Source organism: Hypanus sabinus, chromosome 3 (genome assembly GCF_030144855.1).
Source record: "Hypanus sabinus isolate sHypSab1 chromosome 3, sHypSab1.hap1, whole genome shotgun sequence".
Classification (NCBI taxonomy): Eukaryota; Metazoa; Chordata; class Chondrichthyes; order Myliobatiformes; family Dasyatidae; genus Hypanus; species Hypanus sabinus.
The window spans coordinates 194,650,839-194,663,736 of record NC_082708.1 but is presented as its reverse complement, the minus strand read 5'-3'; positions in this window follow the sequence as shown (position 1 = coordinate 194,663,736).

Below are 12,898 nucleotides of genomic sequence, written 5' to 3'. Positions count from 1 at the left end.
CTTCCGAGGCAGTGCATTCCAGAACCCCACAACTCTCTGGGAGAAGAAGTTTTTCCTTTACTCTGTCCTAAATGACCTACCCCTTATTCTCAAACCATGCCCTCTGGTACTGGACTCTCCCAGCAGCTGGAACATATTTCCTGCCTCTATCTTGTCCAATCCCTTAATAATCTTATATGTTGCAATCAGATCCCCTCTCAATCTCCTTAATTCCAGCGTGTACAAGCCCAGTTTCTCTTCCTCTATAGCCAGGATGTCCTTCCTTAACCCCGGAGACAAAAAATTTACACAATACTCCAGGTGTGGTCTCACTAGGGCCCTGTACAAATGCAAAAGGATTTCCTTGCTTTTGTACTCAATTCCCTTTGTAATAAAGGCCAACATTCCATTAGACTTCTTCACTGCCTGCTACACTTGCTCATTCACCTTCAGTGACTGATGAACAAGGACTCCTAGATCTCTTTGTATTTCTCACTTACCTAACTCGACACCGTTCAGATAATAATCTGCCTTCCTGTTCTTACTCTCAAAGTGGATAACCTCACACTTATTCACATTAAACGTCATCTGCCAAGTATCTGCCCACTCACTCAGCCTATCCAAGTCACCCTGAATTCTCCTAACATCCTCATCACATGTCACACTGCCACCCAGCTTAGTATCATCAGCAACCTTGCTGATGTTATTCTCAATGCCTTCATCTAAATTGTCGATGTAAATCATAAACAGCTGTGGTCCCAATACCGAGCCCTGTGGCACCCCACTAGTCACCACCTGCCATTCCAAGAAACACCCATTCACTGTTACCTTTTGCTTTGTATCTGCCAACCAGTTTTCTATCCATGTCAATATCTTCCCCCCAATGCTATGAGCTCTGATTTTACCCACCAATCTCCTATGTGGGACCTTATCAAATACCTTCTGAAAAATCGAGGTACACTACATCCACTGGATCTCCTTTGTCTAACTTCCTGGTTACATCCTCAAAAAAATCCTCAAATCAAGCATGATTTGCCCTTGGTAAATCCATGCTGGCTCAGCCCAATCCTATCACTGCTATCTAGATATGCCACTATTTCATCTTTAATAATGGACTCTAGCATCTTCCCCACTACTGATGTTAGGCTGACAGGACGATCGTTCTCTGTTTTCTCCCTCCCTCCTTTCTTAAAAAGTGGGACAACATTAGCCATTCTCCAATCCTCAGGAACTGATCCTGAATCTAAGGAACATTGGAAAATGATTACCAATGCATCCGCAATTTCCAGGGCCACCTCCTTTAGTACCCTAGGATGCAGACCATCTGGACCTGGGGATTTGTCAGCCTTTAGTCCCATCAGTCTACTCATCACCGTTTCCTTCCTAATGTCAATCTGTTTCATTTCCTCTGTTACCCTATGTCCTTGGCCCATCCATACATCTGGGAGATTGTTTGTGTCTTCCTTAGTGAAGACAGATCTAAAGTACTTATTAAATTCTTCTGCCATTTCTCTGTTTCCCATAACAATTTCGCCCAATTCATTCTTCAAGGGCCCAACATTGTTCTTAACTATCGTCTTTCTCTTCACATACCTAAAAAAGCCTTTGCTATCCTCCTTTATATTACTGGCTAGCTTGCGTTTGTACCTCATTTTTTCTCCCCGTATTGCCTTTTTAGTTAAGTTCTGTTGTTCCTTAAAAATTTCCCAATCGTCTGTCCTCCCACTCACCTTAGCTCTGTCATATTTCCTTTTTTTTTAATGCTATGCAATCTCTGACTTCCTTTGTCAACCATTGTGGCCCCTTTCCCCCCTTTGAATCCTTCCTTCTCCGGGGGATGAACTGATTTTGCAACTTGTGCATTATTCCCAAGAATACCTGCCATTGCTGTTCCACTGTCTTTTCTGCTAGGATGTTCATCCAGTTAACTTTGGCCAGCTCCTCCCTCATGGCTCCATAGTTTCCCCTGTTCAACTGCAACACTGACACCTCCGATCTGCCCTTATCCTTCTCAAATTGCAGATAAAAACTTATCATATTATGGTCACTACCTCCTAATGGCTCCTTTACTTCAAGACCGCTTATCAAATCCTGTTCATTACACAAGACTAAATCCAGAATAGCCTTGTCCCTGGTCGGCTCTCATACAAGCTGTTCCAAGAATGCATCCCTTAGGCACTCTACAAATTCCCTATCCTGGGGTCCAGCACCAACCTGATCCTCCAAGTTCACCTGCATGTTGAAATCCCCCATAACTACTGTGACATTACCTTTGCCACATGCCAATGTTAACTCCCTATTCAACTTGCACCCAATATCCATGCTACTGTTTGGTGGCCAGTAGACAACACCCATTAGGGTCTTCTTGCCCTTACTGTTCCTCAGTTCTATCCACACAGACTCTACTTCTCCTGATCCTATGTCCCCCCTTGCAAAGGACTGAATCTCATTCCTCACCAACAGGGTCCCACCCCCTCTGCCCACATTTCTGTCCCTACAATAGCATGTATACCCTTGTACGTTCATTTCCCAGGTCTGATCTCCCTGCAGCCGTGTCTCCGTTATCCCAACAACATCATAGTTACCCGTTTGCACCTGAGCTTCAAGCTCATCCGCCTTATTTCTGACACTTCGTGCATTCAGATATAGAATTTTTAGCCCATTTCTCCGCTCTCTGTTTAAATCACTGCCTATTGTGCTTAACCCAGCTCCCCGAACTCCCATCGGGCTATGCACCCCTTGAATTTTGTTGTCCTTCCTAAATTTACTTATTCTTTCTGCACGTTTAACTCCATGTTCCATCAGACCATCCCTCTGTACATGTGTCCTCCTTATCACTTGTTCCGCCTCACCTTTCTCTACTACACACTTAGTATTCCGGAACCGTGTAGTCCCCACCTGTCCTTTATTCTTCATCTCGCTATCCTCTCTCGCATTCTGGATCCCTGCCCCCTGCAAATATAGTTTAAACCCTCCTGAGAAGCACTGGCAAACTTTCCTGCAAGAACGTTAGTATCACTCCAGTTCAGGTGTAAGCCGTCCCGTCGGAACAGATCCCACCTTCCCTGGAACAAAGTCCAATTATCTAAAAATCTGAAGCCCTCCCTCCTGCACTATCCTCTCAGCCACGTATTAACCTGTATAATCCTTCTGTTCCTTGCCTCCTGGAGGTCCTGCCCTTCAGCTTTGCACCTAACTCCCTGAACTCACTATGCAGGACTCCCTCACTCATCCTACCCACGTCGTTGGTCCCTACATGGACCACAACATCTGGGTTCTTGACCTCCCTCTCGAGAATAACCTGCACCCGATCTGAGATATCCCGGACCCCAGCACCAGGGAGGCAATGTACCATCCGAGACTCCCGATCTTCCCCACAAAATCTCCTATCCGCCCCCCTGACTACAGAATCCCCTATCACTACCGCTCTCTTCTCTTCCCTCCTCCTCTTCCTAGTCGAGGGTCCAACCTCAGTGCCAGAGACAGGACCACTGCAACTTGTTCCTGGTAGGTCATCCCCACCAACAGTATCCAAAACGGTATACTTATTATTGATGGGAACAGCCACAGGGGTGCTCTGCTCTCTCTGTCTGCTCCCCCTGCCTCTCTTGACTGTCACCCATTTGCCTACCTCCTGTCTTTTCGGTGTGACTGCCTCCCGATAACTCTTATCTATCTCTGCCTCTGCCTCCCGAATGATCCGTAGTTCATCCAGCTCCTGCTCCAATTCCCTAACTCGGTCTGATAGGAGCTGCAGCTGGATGCACCTTTTGCAGGTGTGGTCATCAGGGACAACTGTGTTGACCTTGACCTCCCACATACTGCATACGGAGCACACCACTGCTCTAACTGTCTCCCCCATTACTTGATCCCAGATTAGTCAGAATAAATGAAAAAAGTACCTACTGACCTTACCTTTTTTTACCTCAGCAAGCACGTACTCAGGCTCACTGATTTCCTCTCACCGAAGTCCCCTTGCACCGAAGCCCGCTGAGCCAAAGCCCAGCACTCTGCTCCTGCTGCCCCAAAGCCCAGCACTCTGCTCCTGCTGCCCCAAAGCCCAGCACTCTGCTCCTGCTGCCCCAAAGCCCAGCACTCTGCTCCTGCTGCCCGCTCCTAAAAGTGGGCTGGAAGGAGAACACAAAAAGAAAAAAAATGACAAAATGAAAGAACAAGAGGAAATATGAAATCAGAACAATGAAACACCATCTTAATTATACGAAACTAAAAGAGAACCAAGATATTCCTCCAAAAAAATCCCCTATCAATCATTAATAAAAATGTCAAAAATCAAAATTTTTTTTAAAAAGATTAAGAAAATTAAAAGGAGAGGAGAACAAGTATTTCAAGTAAAAAAACTATAATTAAAATGTAAAATATCCCTACACTAGCTTACAAAGATCGAACTTCATAGGAAAATTATAGGCTTTAAAAAAAAAGATGCATAAGCACATAACCAGGACTACAAAACCATAGATTAACTAAAAATGAGTGTCCGAAGCAGGTGGATAGTGTTCATCCAAAAAACTTCGAGTGGCGGTTGTAGTAAGAAAAACATGGCGTTGCCCATCTGGAATTGTAATTTTGAGATGTGCCTGGTAAAGTAATGCTGGTTTGAGACCTTTTTCATAACATTCCAACATCAAAAGTTTAAAAGTCAATCGTGCCTTCATTACTTCCGGGCTATAATCCTCTACAAGACAGAATTGATAGTTTTGATGATGGATCATACCTCGTTAACAAGCGACGTGGATAAGATGTTCTTCAACATGAACATAGTGGAACCGGACAATCAATGCTCTTGGTTTGGCCCTAGGGCTCAAATATCGGGGAAAAGAGCAATGAGTGCGTTCAAGCAATAGAGGCTCCTTTGGAAATTTAGAGGTAAATGCATCCTTTAAAAGTTGAGAAAATTTTTTTACCAGGTCCCCTTTCTCAATATCTTCAGGGAGCCCAATTATATGTAGATTCTGTCTTTTGGATCGATTTTCAAGATCGATGATCTTGGATTGGCAACCCTCCAACTGTTTACCTGTCGAAGACAGAGCTTGTTGCAAGCGATCAATTTTCTGATCTTTCTTCCAAGCATCATCCTTAGTTCTGTGATTTCAGATTGTTGTTGTTTAACTTCCTTTCTTTTTCAATCTTTTTATTAATTTTTATAAAAAAACATAATATTATATTAAATAAGTTATGAATACAATAGATTTAAAATTAAATTAGTAACAAGATAATAATATCTTATTAAACTATCAGCGAAAAAAGATCATACAATAATCAATCTAATCTACATTGATTATACATGAAAAAGATTAAAAATAATCGTCAAAAGAAAAAAAATAATATAAAATACAAGAAAAAATGTATATTTAAGAAAATAATAAAAAAAATAAACCTAAACTAACATGGGCAGTAATAATAGTTTATATATATATGATAGTGTCAAAAAACTCCGGAACTCCATACCAGAACAAGAATAATAAGAGTAAAGGTCTGGAAGAAGCCAAATTAATTCATATGAAAGTGTCGAATGAACGGTCCCCAAGTTTCTTCAAATTTAATTGATGAATCAAAAATAGTACTTCTAATTTTCTCTAAACTTAAACAAGAAATAGTTTGAGAGAACCACTGAAATGTGGTAGGAGGATTTACTTCTTTCCAATTTTGTAATATAGATCTCCTGGCCAGTAATGTTACAAAGGCAATCATTCGTCTAATTGAAGGGGAAAATCGACTATCATCTTCATTTGGTATACCAAAAATTGCAGTGATAAAATGAGGTTGTAAATCAATATTCCAAATTGAGGAAATGGTAGCAAATATGTCCTTCCAATAATTATGTAAAGTAGGACATGACCAAAACATGTGGGTCAATGAAGCCACATCTAAATGACATCTGTCACATTGAGGATTAACATGAGAATAAAACCGAGCAAGCTTATCTTTAGACATATGAGCTCTATGTACAACCTTAAATTGTATTAAAGCATGTTTAGCACATATAGAAGAGGAATTAACCATTTGTAAAATTTTTTCCCATTTTTCCGTTGAAATATTGTATTGAAGTTCTTTTTCCCATTCCTGTTTAATTCTACCCGATACCTCTGGTTGTATCTTCATAATCATATTATAAATAAGAGCCACTAATCTCTTCTGACAGGGATTTAAAGTAAAAATCGTATCTGAAAAATCTATCAAAGTTGAATTAGGAAAGGATGGTAAAACTTTATACAAAAAATTCCTAATTTGTAAATATCTAAAAAAATTAGATTTAGGTAATTTAAATTTGTTAGAAAGTTGATCAAAAGACATCAAACTACCTTCAGAAAAAAGATCGCGAAAACATATTATACCTTTCCTTTTCCATATGCTAAAAGCTTGATCTATTAAAGAAGGTTTAAAGAAAAAATTAAGTAAAATAGGGCTATCAAGAACGAAGTTTTTCAGAGTAAAAAATTTACGAAATTGAAACCAAATTCGTAATGTATGTTTAACAATAGGGTTAGATATCTGTTTATTAAGTTTAACTAAATCAACAGGGAGAGAAGAACCAAGAACAGAAAATAGAGAATATCCTTGTGTATCATTACATTCTAAATTTACCCACTGTGGGCACAATGGTAAATCTAAGTCTAATTTCCAGTATAATAAATTCCGAATATTATTCGCCCAATAGTAAAATCTAAGATTGGGTAAAGCTAAACCACCATCTTTTTTAGATTTCTGTAACTGTCTTTTACTTAATCTGGGGTTTTTATTTTGCCACACAAATGAGGAAATTTTTGAATCAATGCTATCAAAAAAAGACTTAGGAATAAAAATTGGTAAGGCTTGAAATAAATATAAAAATTTTGGTAAAATCATCATTTTAACAGCATTGGTACGACCAACCAATGATAAGGATAAAGGAGACCATCTAGTAGTAAGTTGTTGAATTTGATGAAGCATAGGTAAAAAATTCAATCTGAATAAATCTTTATATTTCTTGGTAATTTTTATACCTAAATAAATAAAATTGTCAGTAACAATTTTAAATGGTATCCTGTCATTCAGTAAAGTTTGTGCATTTAAAGGGAAGAGTTCACTCTTATCCAAATTTAATTTGTAACCAGAAAAACTACCAAATTGAACCAACAAGGATAGAATAGCGGGAATAGAATTATCAGGATCAGAAATATATAACAACAAGTCATCAGCATAGAGCGATAACTTGTATAATTTCTCATTACGGGTAATACCAAAAATATTAGGGGATTCACGAATAGCAATGGCTAAAGGTTCTAATGCAATATTAAATAATAAAGGACTTAAGGGACAGCCTTGTCTCGTACCACGAGATAATTGAGAAAAAGAGGATCTATAATTATTCGTAAGAACAGAAGCAACAGGTTTATAATATATTAATTTAATCCATGATATAAAATTAGAACTAAAGTTAAAATTTTTCAAGGCATTAAATAAGTATGTCCATTCAACTCTATCAAAAGCTTTTTCAGCATCTAATGAAATAACACATTCTGAGGTTGTGGGTGAGGAAGTGTAAATTATATTAATCAATTTTCTAACATTAAAAAAGGGTTCCTAATGAAACCAGTTTGATCTCCTGAAATAATCTGTGATAGTACCTTTTCTAACCTAATAGCTAAAATTTTTGTAAGAATCTTAGAGTCTACATTTAGTAACGACATAGGGCGATAAGATGCACATAAAGTAGGATCCTTATCTTTTTTAAGAATTAGAGAGATAGTAGCTTCATAAAAAGACTGGGGTAGTCTCTTCTTAATAAATGCATCATTAAAGATTTCACATAGCCAAGGGGAAAGCAAAGAAGAAAAAGTTTTTAAAAATTCTATAATATAACCATCGGGGCCAGGAGCTTTCCCTGAATTCATCGATGAAATAGCCTCTCCTACCTCCGCCATAGAAATAGGAGCATCAAATAAACTTCGATCTTCATCTGTCAGTTTGGGAATATTCAAATTGTTAAAAAAAATTATCCATCATAGACAGATCACCATCAAATTCTGATTGATATAAAGATTTATAAAAATCTTGGAAAGTATTATTAATTTCTTTATGATCAGTAGTCAGATTACCGTCTTGTTTACGAATTTTAATAATTTGTCGCTTAGTCGAAATAGCTTTTAATTGATTAGCTAACAATTTACCAGTTCGATCACTATGAATATAAAATTGAGCCCTGGTCTTAATTAATTGATTCTCAATTGAAGAAGATAATAATAAGCTATGTTCCATTTGCAGCTCAACTCTCTTCTTATAAAGTTCCTTGGTAGGAGTAACGGAATAAATCTTATCAATTTCTTTAATTTTATCCACCAATAAAGCTATATCTATCTTTGTTTTCTTTTACCAGCAGAATATGAGATAATTTGTCCACGAATAAAAGCCTTAAAAGAGTCCTAAAGTATTCCTCTGTCGATCTCTTCAGTGTAGTTTGTTGAATTTAACTTCGTGATCGAGTGCTGCCAAAGAGTCCTGAAGTACCTTAAAATCTTCTTTAATATTTTGGCGTAGTTCAATAGATTGTGCCTTCAAAAGATCCAACATTGTCTCATAAGTTAATTCAGTTTGCTTATGTTCACCGCTTTTCTTCTTTCTGTTCCCATCGGTACCTTACCTGTTTTTTGAATCGGTCCCTTTAGCTCTTGTGGTCATCATATTCTTTTCTGTGCACATTTCTTCAAAAGTTCACAACCAAAGCCCCAGAAAAAGTTCAAAAATAAGATTCTTCTAGTGTAGATAAAAGTAGGTTAAATAAGGGTGATCCTGGGTTGAAGAAAATAACAGTAATGGAGAGAAGCTGGATCCAACCTTACTCCATGAGTGCCTAGTAGAGAATCCTTTGCCTAGAGGTTAGTTTAGTGTTTTTTGGGGGAGGGGGGTATATATATTTTTCTGTTTTTTCTTCCTATTTTAGTCTTTTTGGATATGTTAATCTTTTTTTGTGAACTCTACATTTGTATTTGAACATCTTTGGGAGGTTTATTACCCTTGTACTAATTGAATATATAATTATATATGTTATTTATTAACAATGTAATCCCAACAATTGTGTAGCAATAATATGTATATCCACTATTTCAAATGATAAAGTATGATTAAGAAAACAAAAGAGTTGGTTGTTGACTTCAGGAGGGCACGGAGCGGCCACTCCCCGCTGAACATCGACGGCTCCTTGGTAGAGATCGTTAACAGCACCAAATTTCTTGGCGCTCACCTGGCGGAGAATCTCACCTGGTCCCTCAACACCAGCTCCATAGCAAAGAAAGCCCAACAGCGTATCTACTTTCTGCGAAGTCTGAGGAAAGTCCATCTCCCACCCCCCCCCATCCTCAACACATTCTACAGGGGTTGTATTGAGAGTATCCTGAGCAGTTGCAAAAGGCAATCAGTGCCTGGTTCAGAAATTGCACCATCTCCGATCGCAAGACCCTGCAGCGGATAGTGAGGTCAGCTGAGAAGATCATCGAGGTCTCTCTTCCCGCCATCACAGACATTTTATACTGCACGCTGCATCCGCAAAGCAAACAGCATTATGAAGGACCCCACGCACCCCTCATACAAACTCCCCTCCCTTCTGCCATCTGGGAAAAGGCACTGTAGCATTCAGGGTCTCATGACCAGACCTTGTAACAGTTTCTTCCTCCAGCTATCAGACTCCTCAATACCCAGCCTGGACTGACACAACTTACTGCCCTATTGCCTTGTTTATTATTTATTGTAATGCCTGCACAGTTTTGTGCACTTTATGCAGTCCTGAGTAGGTTTGTAGTCTTGTGTAGTTTTTTTCTGTGTTTTTTTTAATGTAGTTCAGTCTAGTTTTTGCACCGTTTCATATAACACCATGGTATTGAAAAACGTCTCATTTTTACTGTGTACTGTACCAGCAGTTGTGGTCGAAATGGCAATAAAAAGTGTCTTGACGATGACTTGCATGGTGATGTCATAGACTTCTGACAATGAAGGGTCATTCCTTGTTATTCTTTTGTTTCAGAATTTGTTACTGGCAACTGGTGCACCAATGCCTTGTGGAGCACTTCTGCTGGGTCACAGGGTCACAGTTTTCTTCTTCAGTTGTCAACAGTGGAAGGTGTGACAAATCATCAGGTTTGCCTTGTTTTTTGGTGCCCTTGAACTCTATGTCATAAGAGAGGGCTCCTAGGAAAAGTGCCCAAAGCTGCAACCGGGCAGCAGTAATCACTGGAATTCCCTTCCTGGGACTGAAAATGAACACAAGGGGCTGGTGATCTGTCACTAGTGTAAATCTTTGTCCGTAGGGGTAGTGGTTGAACCTCTTTATTCCTCATACTAGACTAAGCATCTCTTTGTTGATCTGTGTGTAGTTGTGTTCTGCGCTCATCGGTGATCTTGAAGTAATCAAGCATTCAGATCCATCTTTCAGAATGTGTGACAAAGTGGACCCAATGCCATAAGGTTTAATGCCATTGAATGCCAGTCTGATGGACAGAGATGGATCACAATGGATGAACAGTTCATCTGATGCTATTTAATCCTTTTATTTCATTGAATGCTCTTTCACATCTTTTTGACCATTCCCGCTTTGTTTCTGTCTGCAACAGTGCTTTCAATGGGTGCAGCACTGTAGCTATGTTTGGGAGAAACTGGTGGTAGTAGTTTACAAAGCCCAAGTATGACCTGAGTTGTGACATGTTTTCCGGTTTGGGTGCCTGTAGCACTGCTTCGATCTTCACTTCTGACTTACGTAAACCCTGATTGTCAATGACATGTCCACAATTTGAGATTTAATTCTTGAAAAACTCACATTTCTCACTCTTTGCACACAGACCACACTCACTCAGCCTGATGAGCACCTTACCAAGGTTCTGGAGGAGCTCTTCATCCTTCTTGCCAGTCACAATGATGTCAGCAAGGTAACATTGAGTTCCTGGGATATTTTGGAGTATTTGATCCATTGCTCTTTGTCAAATTGCTGGAGCTGATGCTTGATAAAGACAAGACAATTATACAGGAACAGTCACTTGTGGGTGTTGATTGTGAGGAAATTCTTGCTTGATGCCTCAATCTCTATTTGCAGATAGGCTTCTGACAAATCAATACAGTATTTGAAAAGCTCTCCCCACCTGCCAAAGATGCAAATATGTCTTCTATTTGTGGTGGGGCATAGCACAGTATGCAGCACAGGGTTAATGCTCACTTTAAAGTCCCTGCATATGCAAACATCACTGGCTTTCTCTTTCTTGATCTTCAGGACAATGGTTGTGGCCCAATCACTTCACTTAGTCTTGGAGAGAATGCAAAGTTCTTAGAGGTTCAGCATCAACTTTAAGACCATAAGACACACAAGCAGAATGAAACCATTCAGTCCATCAAGTCTACTGTTTCATTCAATCATGGCTGATCATTTTTCTCCTCTTCAGCCCCACTCCCGGCCTCCTCTCCATAACCTTTGATACCGTGTCCAATCAAGAATCTAACAAGCTCAGCCTTAAATTCACCCAATGATCTGGCTTCCGCAGCTAACTGTGGTAATAAATTCCACAAATTCACCACCCTGTAGCTAAAGAAATTTCTCTGCATCTCTGTTTTAAGTGGACACCCCTCTATCCTGAAGCTATGCCCTCTTATCCTAGACTCTCCCACCATGGAAAACATCCTTTCAACATTCAAAAAGTGTCAATGAGATCCACACCTTCCCCCCACCACTGCATCCTTCTAAATTCTAGTGAGGTCAGACCGAGAGCTAACAAACATTCCTCGTATGATAATCCTTTCATTCCCAGAATCATCCTTGTAAACCTCCTTTGAACCCTCTCCAATGTCAGTCTTTCTTTTGTTAGATGAGGAGCCCAAAACTGTTTACAATACTCAAGGTGAGGTCTCACCAATGTCTTATAAAGCCTCAGCATCACCTCCCTGTTCCTGTACTCTAGAAATCTTGAAAGGAATGCTAACATTGCAATTGCCTTAAGACATATTGCAAATGCCATAACATTTTCATTAAGGCACTGGATACGCTTTACGGAATCTTGGTGTTGCTGCTTCACCCAGTTAAATCTGGTTTTCACACCTTTGAGTTTACCAATAACTATCCTTCTCAAATACCTTCTCATTAGCGTTAAGCAGCTGTGACAGACTCTGATTAGTGCTACTATTTTGGGTTGCAGTTGCTTGTTGATAACACATTGAGACCTTTCACTGTGTGCCAGTCTACTTGGATTTTTCTCAACTATTCATGTTCAAAAGGTGCTGGACCTCCATTTTTCAATATATAATGATCTAACTGCCGAGTTTGGCCTCCATGTGTCACATTCACTTTCAGTTTGCCTTTGGGAGACAGTTTTTCACTGGTGTAGATCTTTAACATCACTGAGGTCTTTTCTAATGGTAGCTTAGTAAACAGTCTGTTGTAATCAGCCTCAGATATTATAGGCAAAGGTGATTCTATATCCAGCTCCATTTTTAGTTTTACACCAGACACATCTATTGTGATCCATATGATTTGCTGATCTGCTTCAATTTGCTATGTAGGTGTAGGATGACAGCTCACCTTTGTCGGACTCTGTTTTGTTTGATTCTATTCAGTCACTTCATACATTTGTTTAGTTTTGTGTTTGAAACTTTTCACTCTGTGTGGTTTTTCTCTTTGGTTCTGCTTTTTGTCTGTCTTGCACTCTCTCTCTCTCTCTCTCTCTCTTTCTGACCTAGTCTGTGACACTTTCTGCATTTTCTTTGAATCAACAATCATATACATCATAGGAGGATTTGCCTGATTGATAATATTTTGGCTTTTTGCAGCATTCAGAGACATTTTGTGCATTTCCCATTCTAAACTCTCTTTCTGTAGTTCTGCTGCATCCTTTGCTACAGTCTCCAACAATATTGCAATGGTCAATGTCCATTCTAAGGTTAGGTCTCT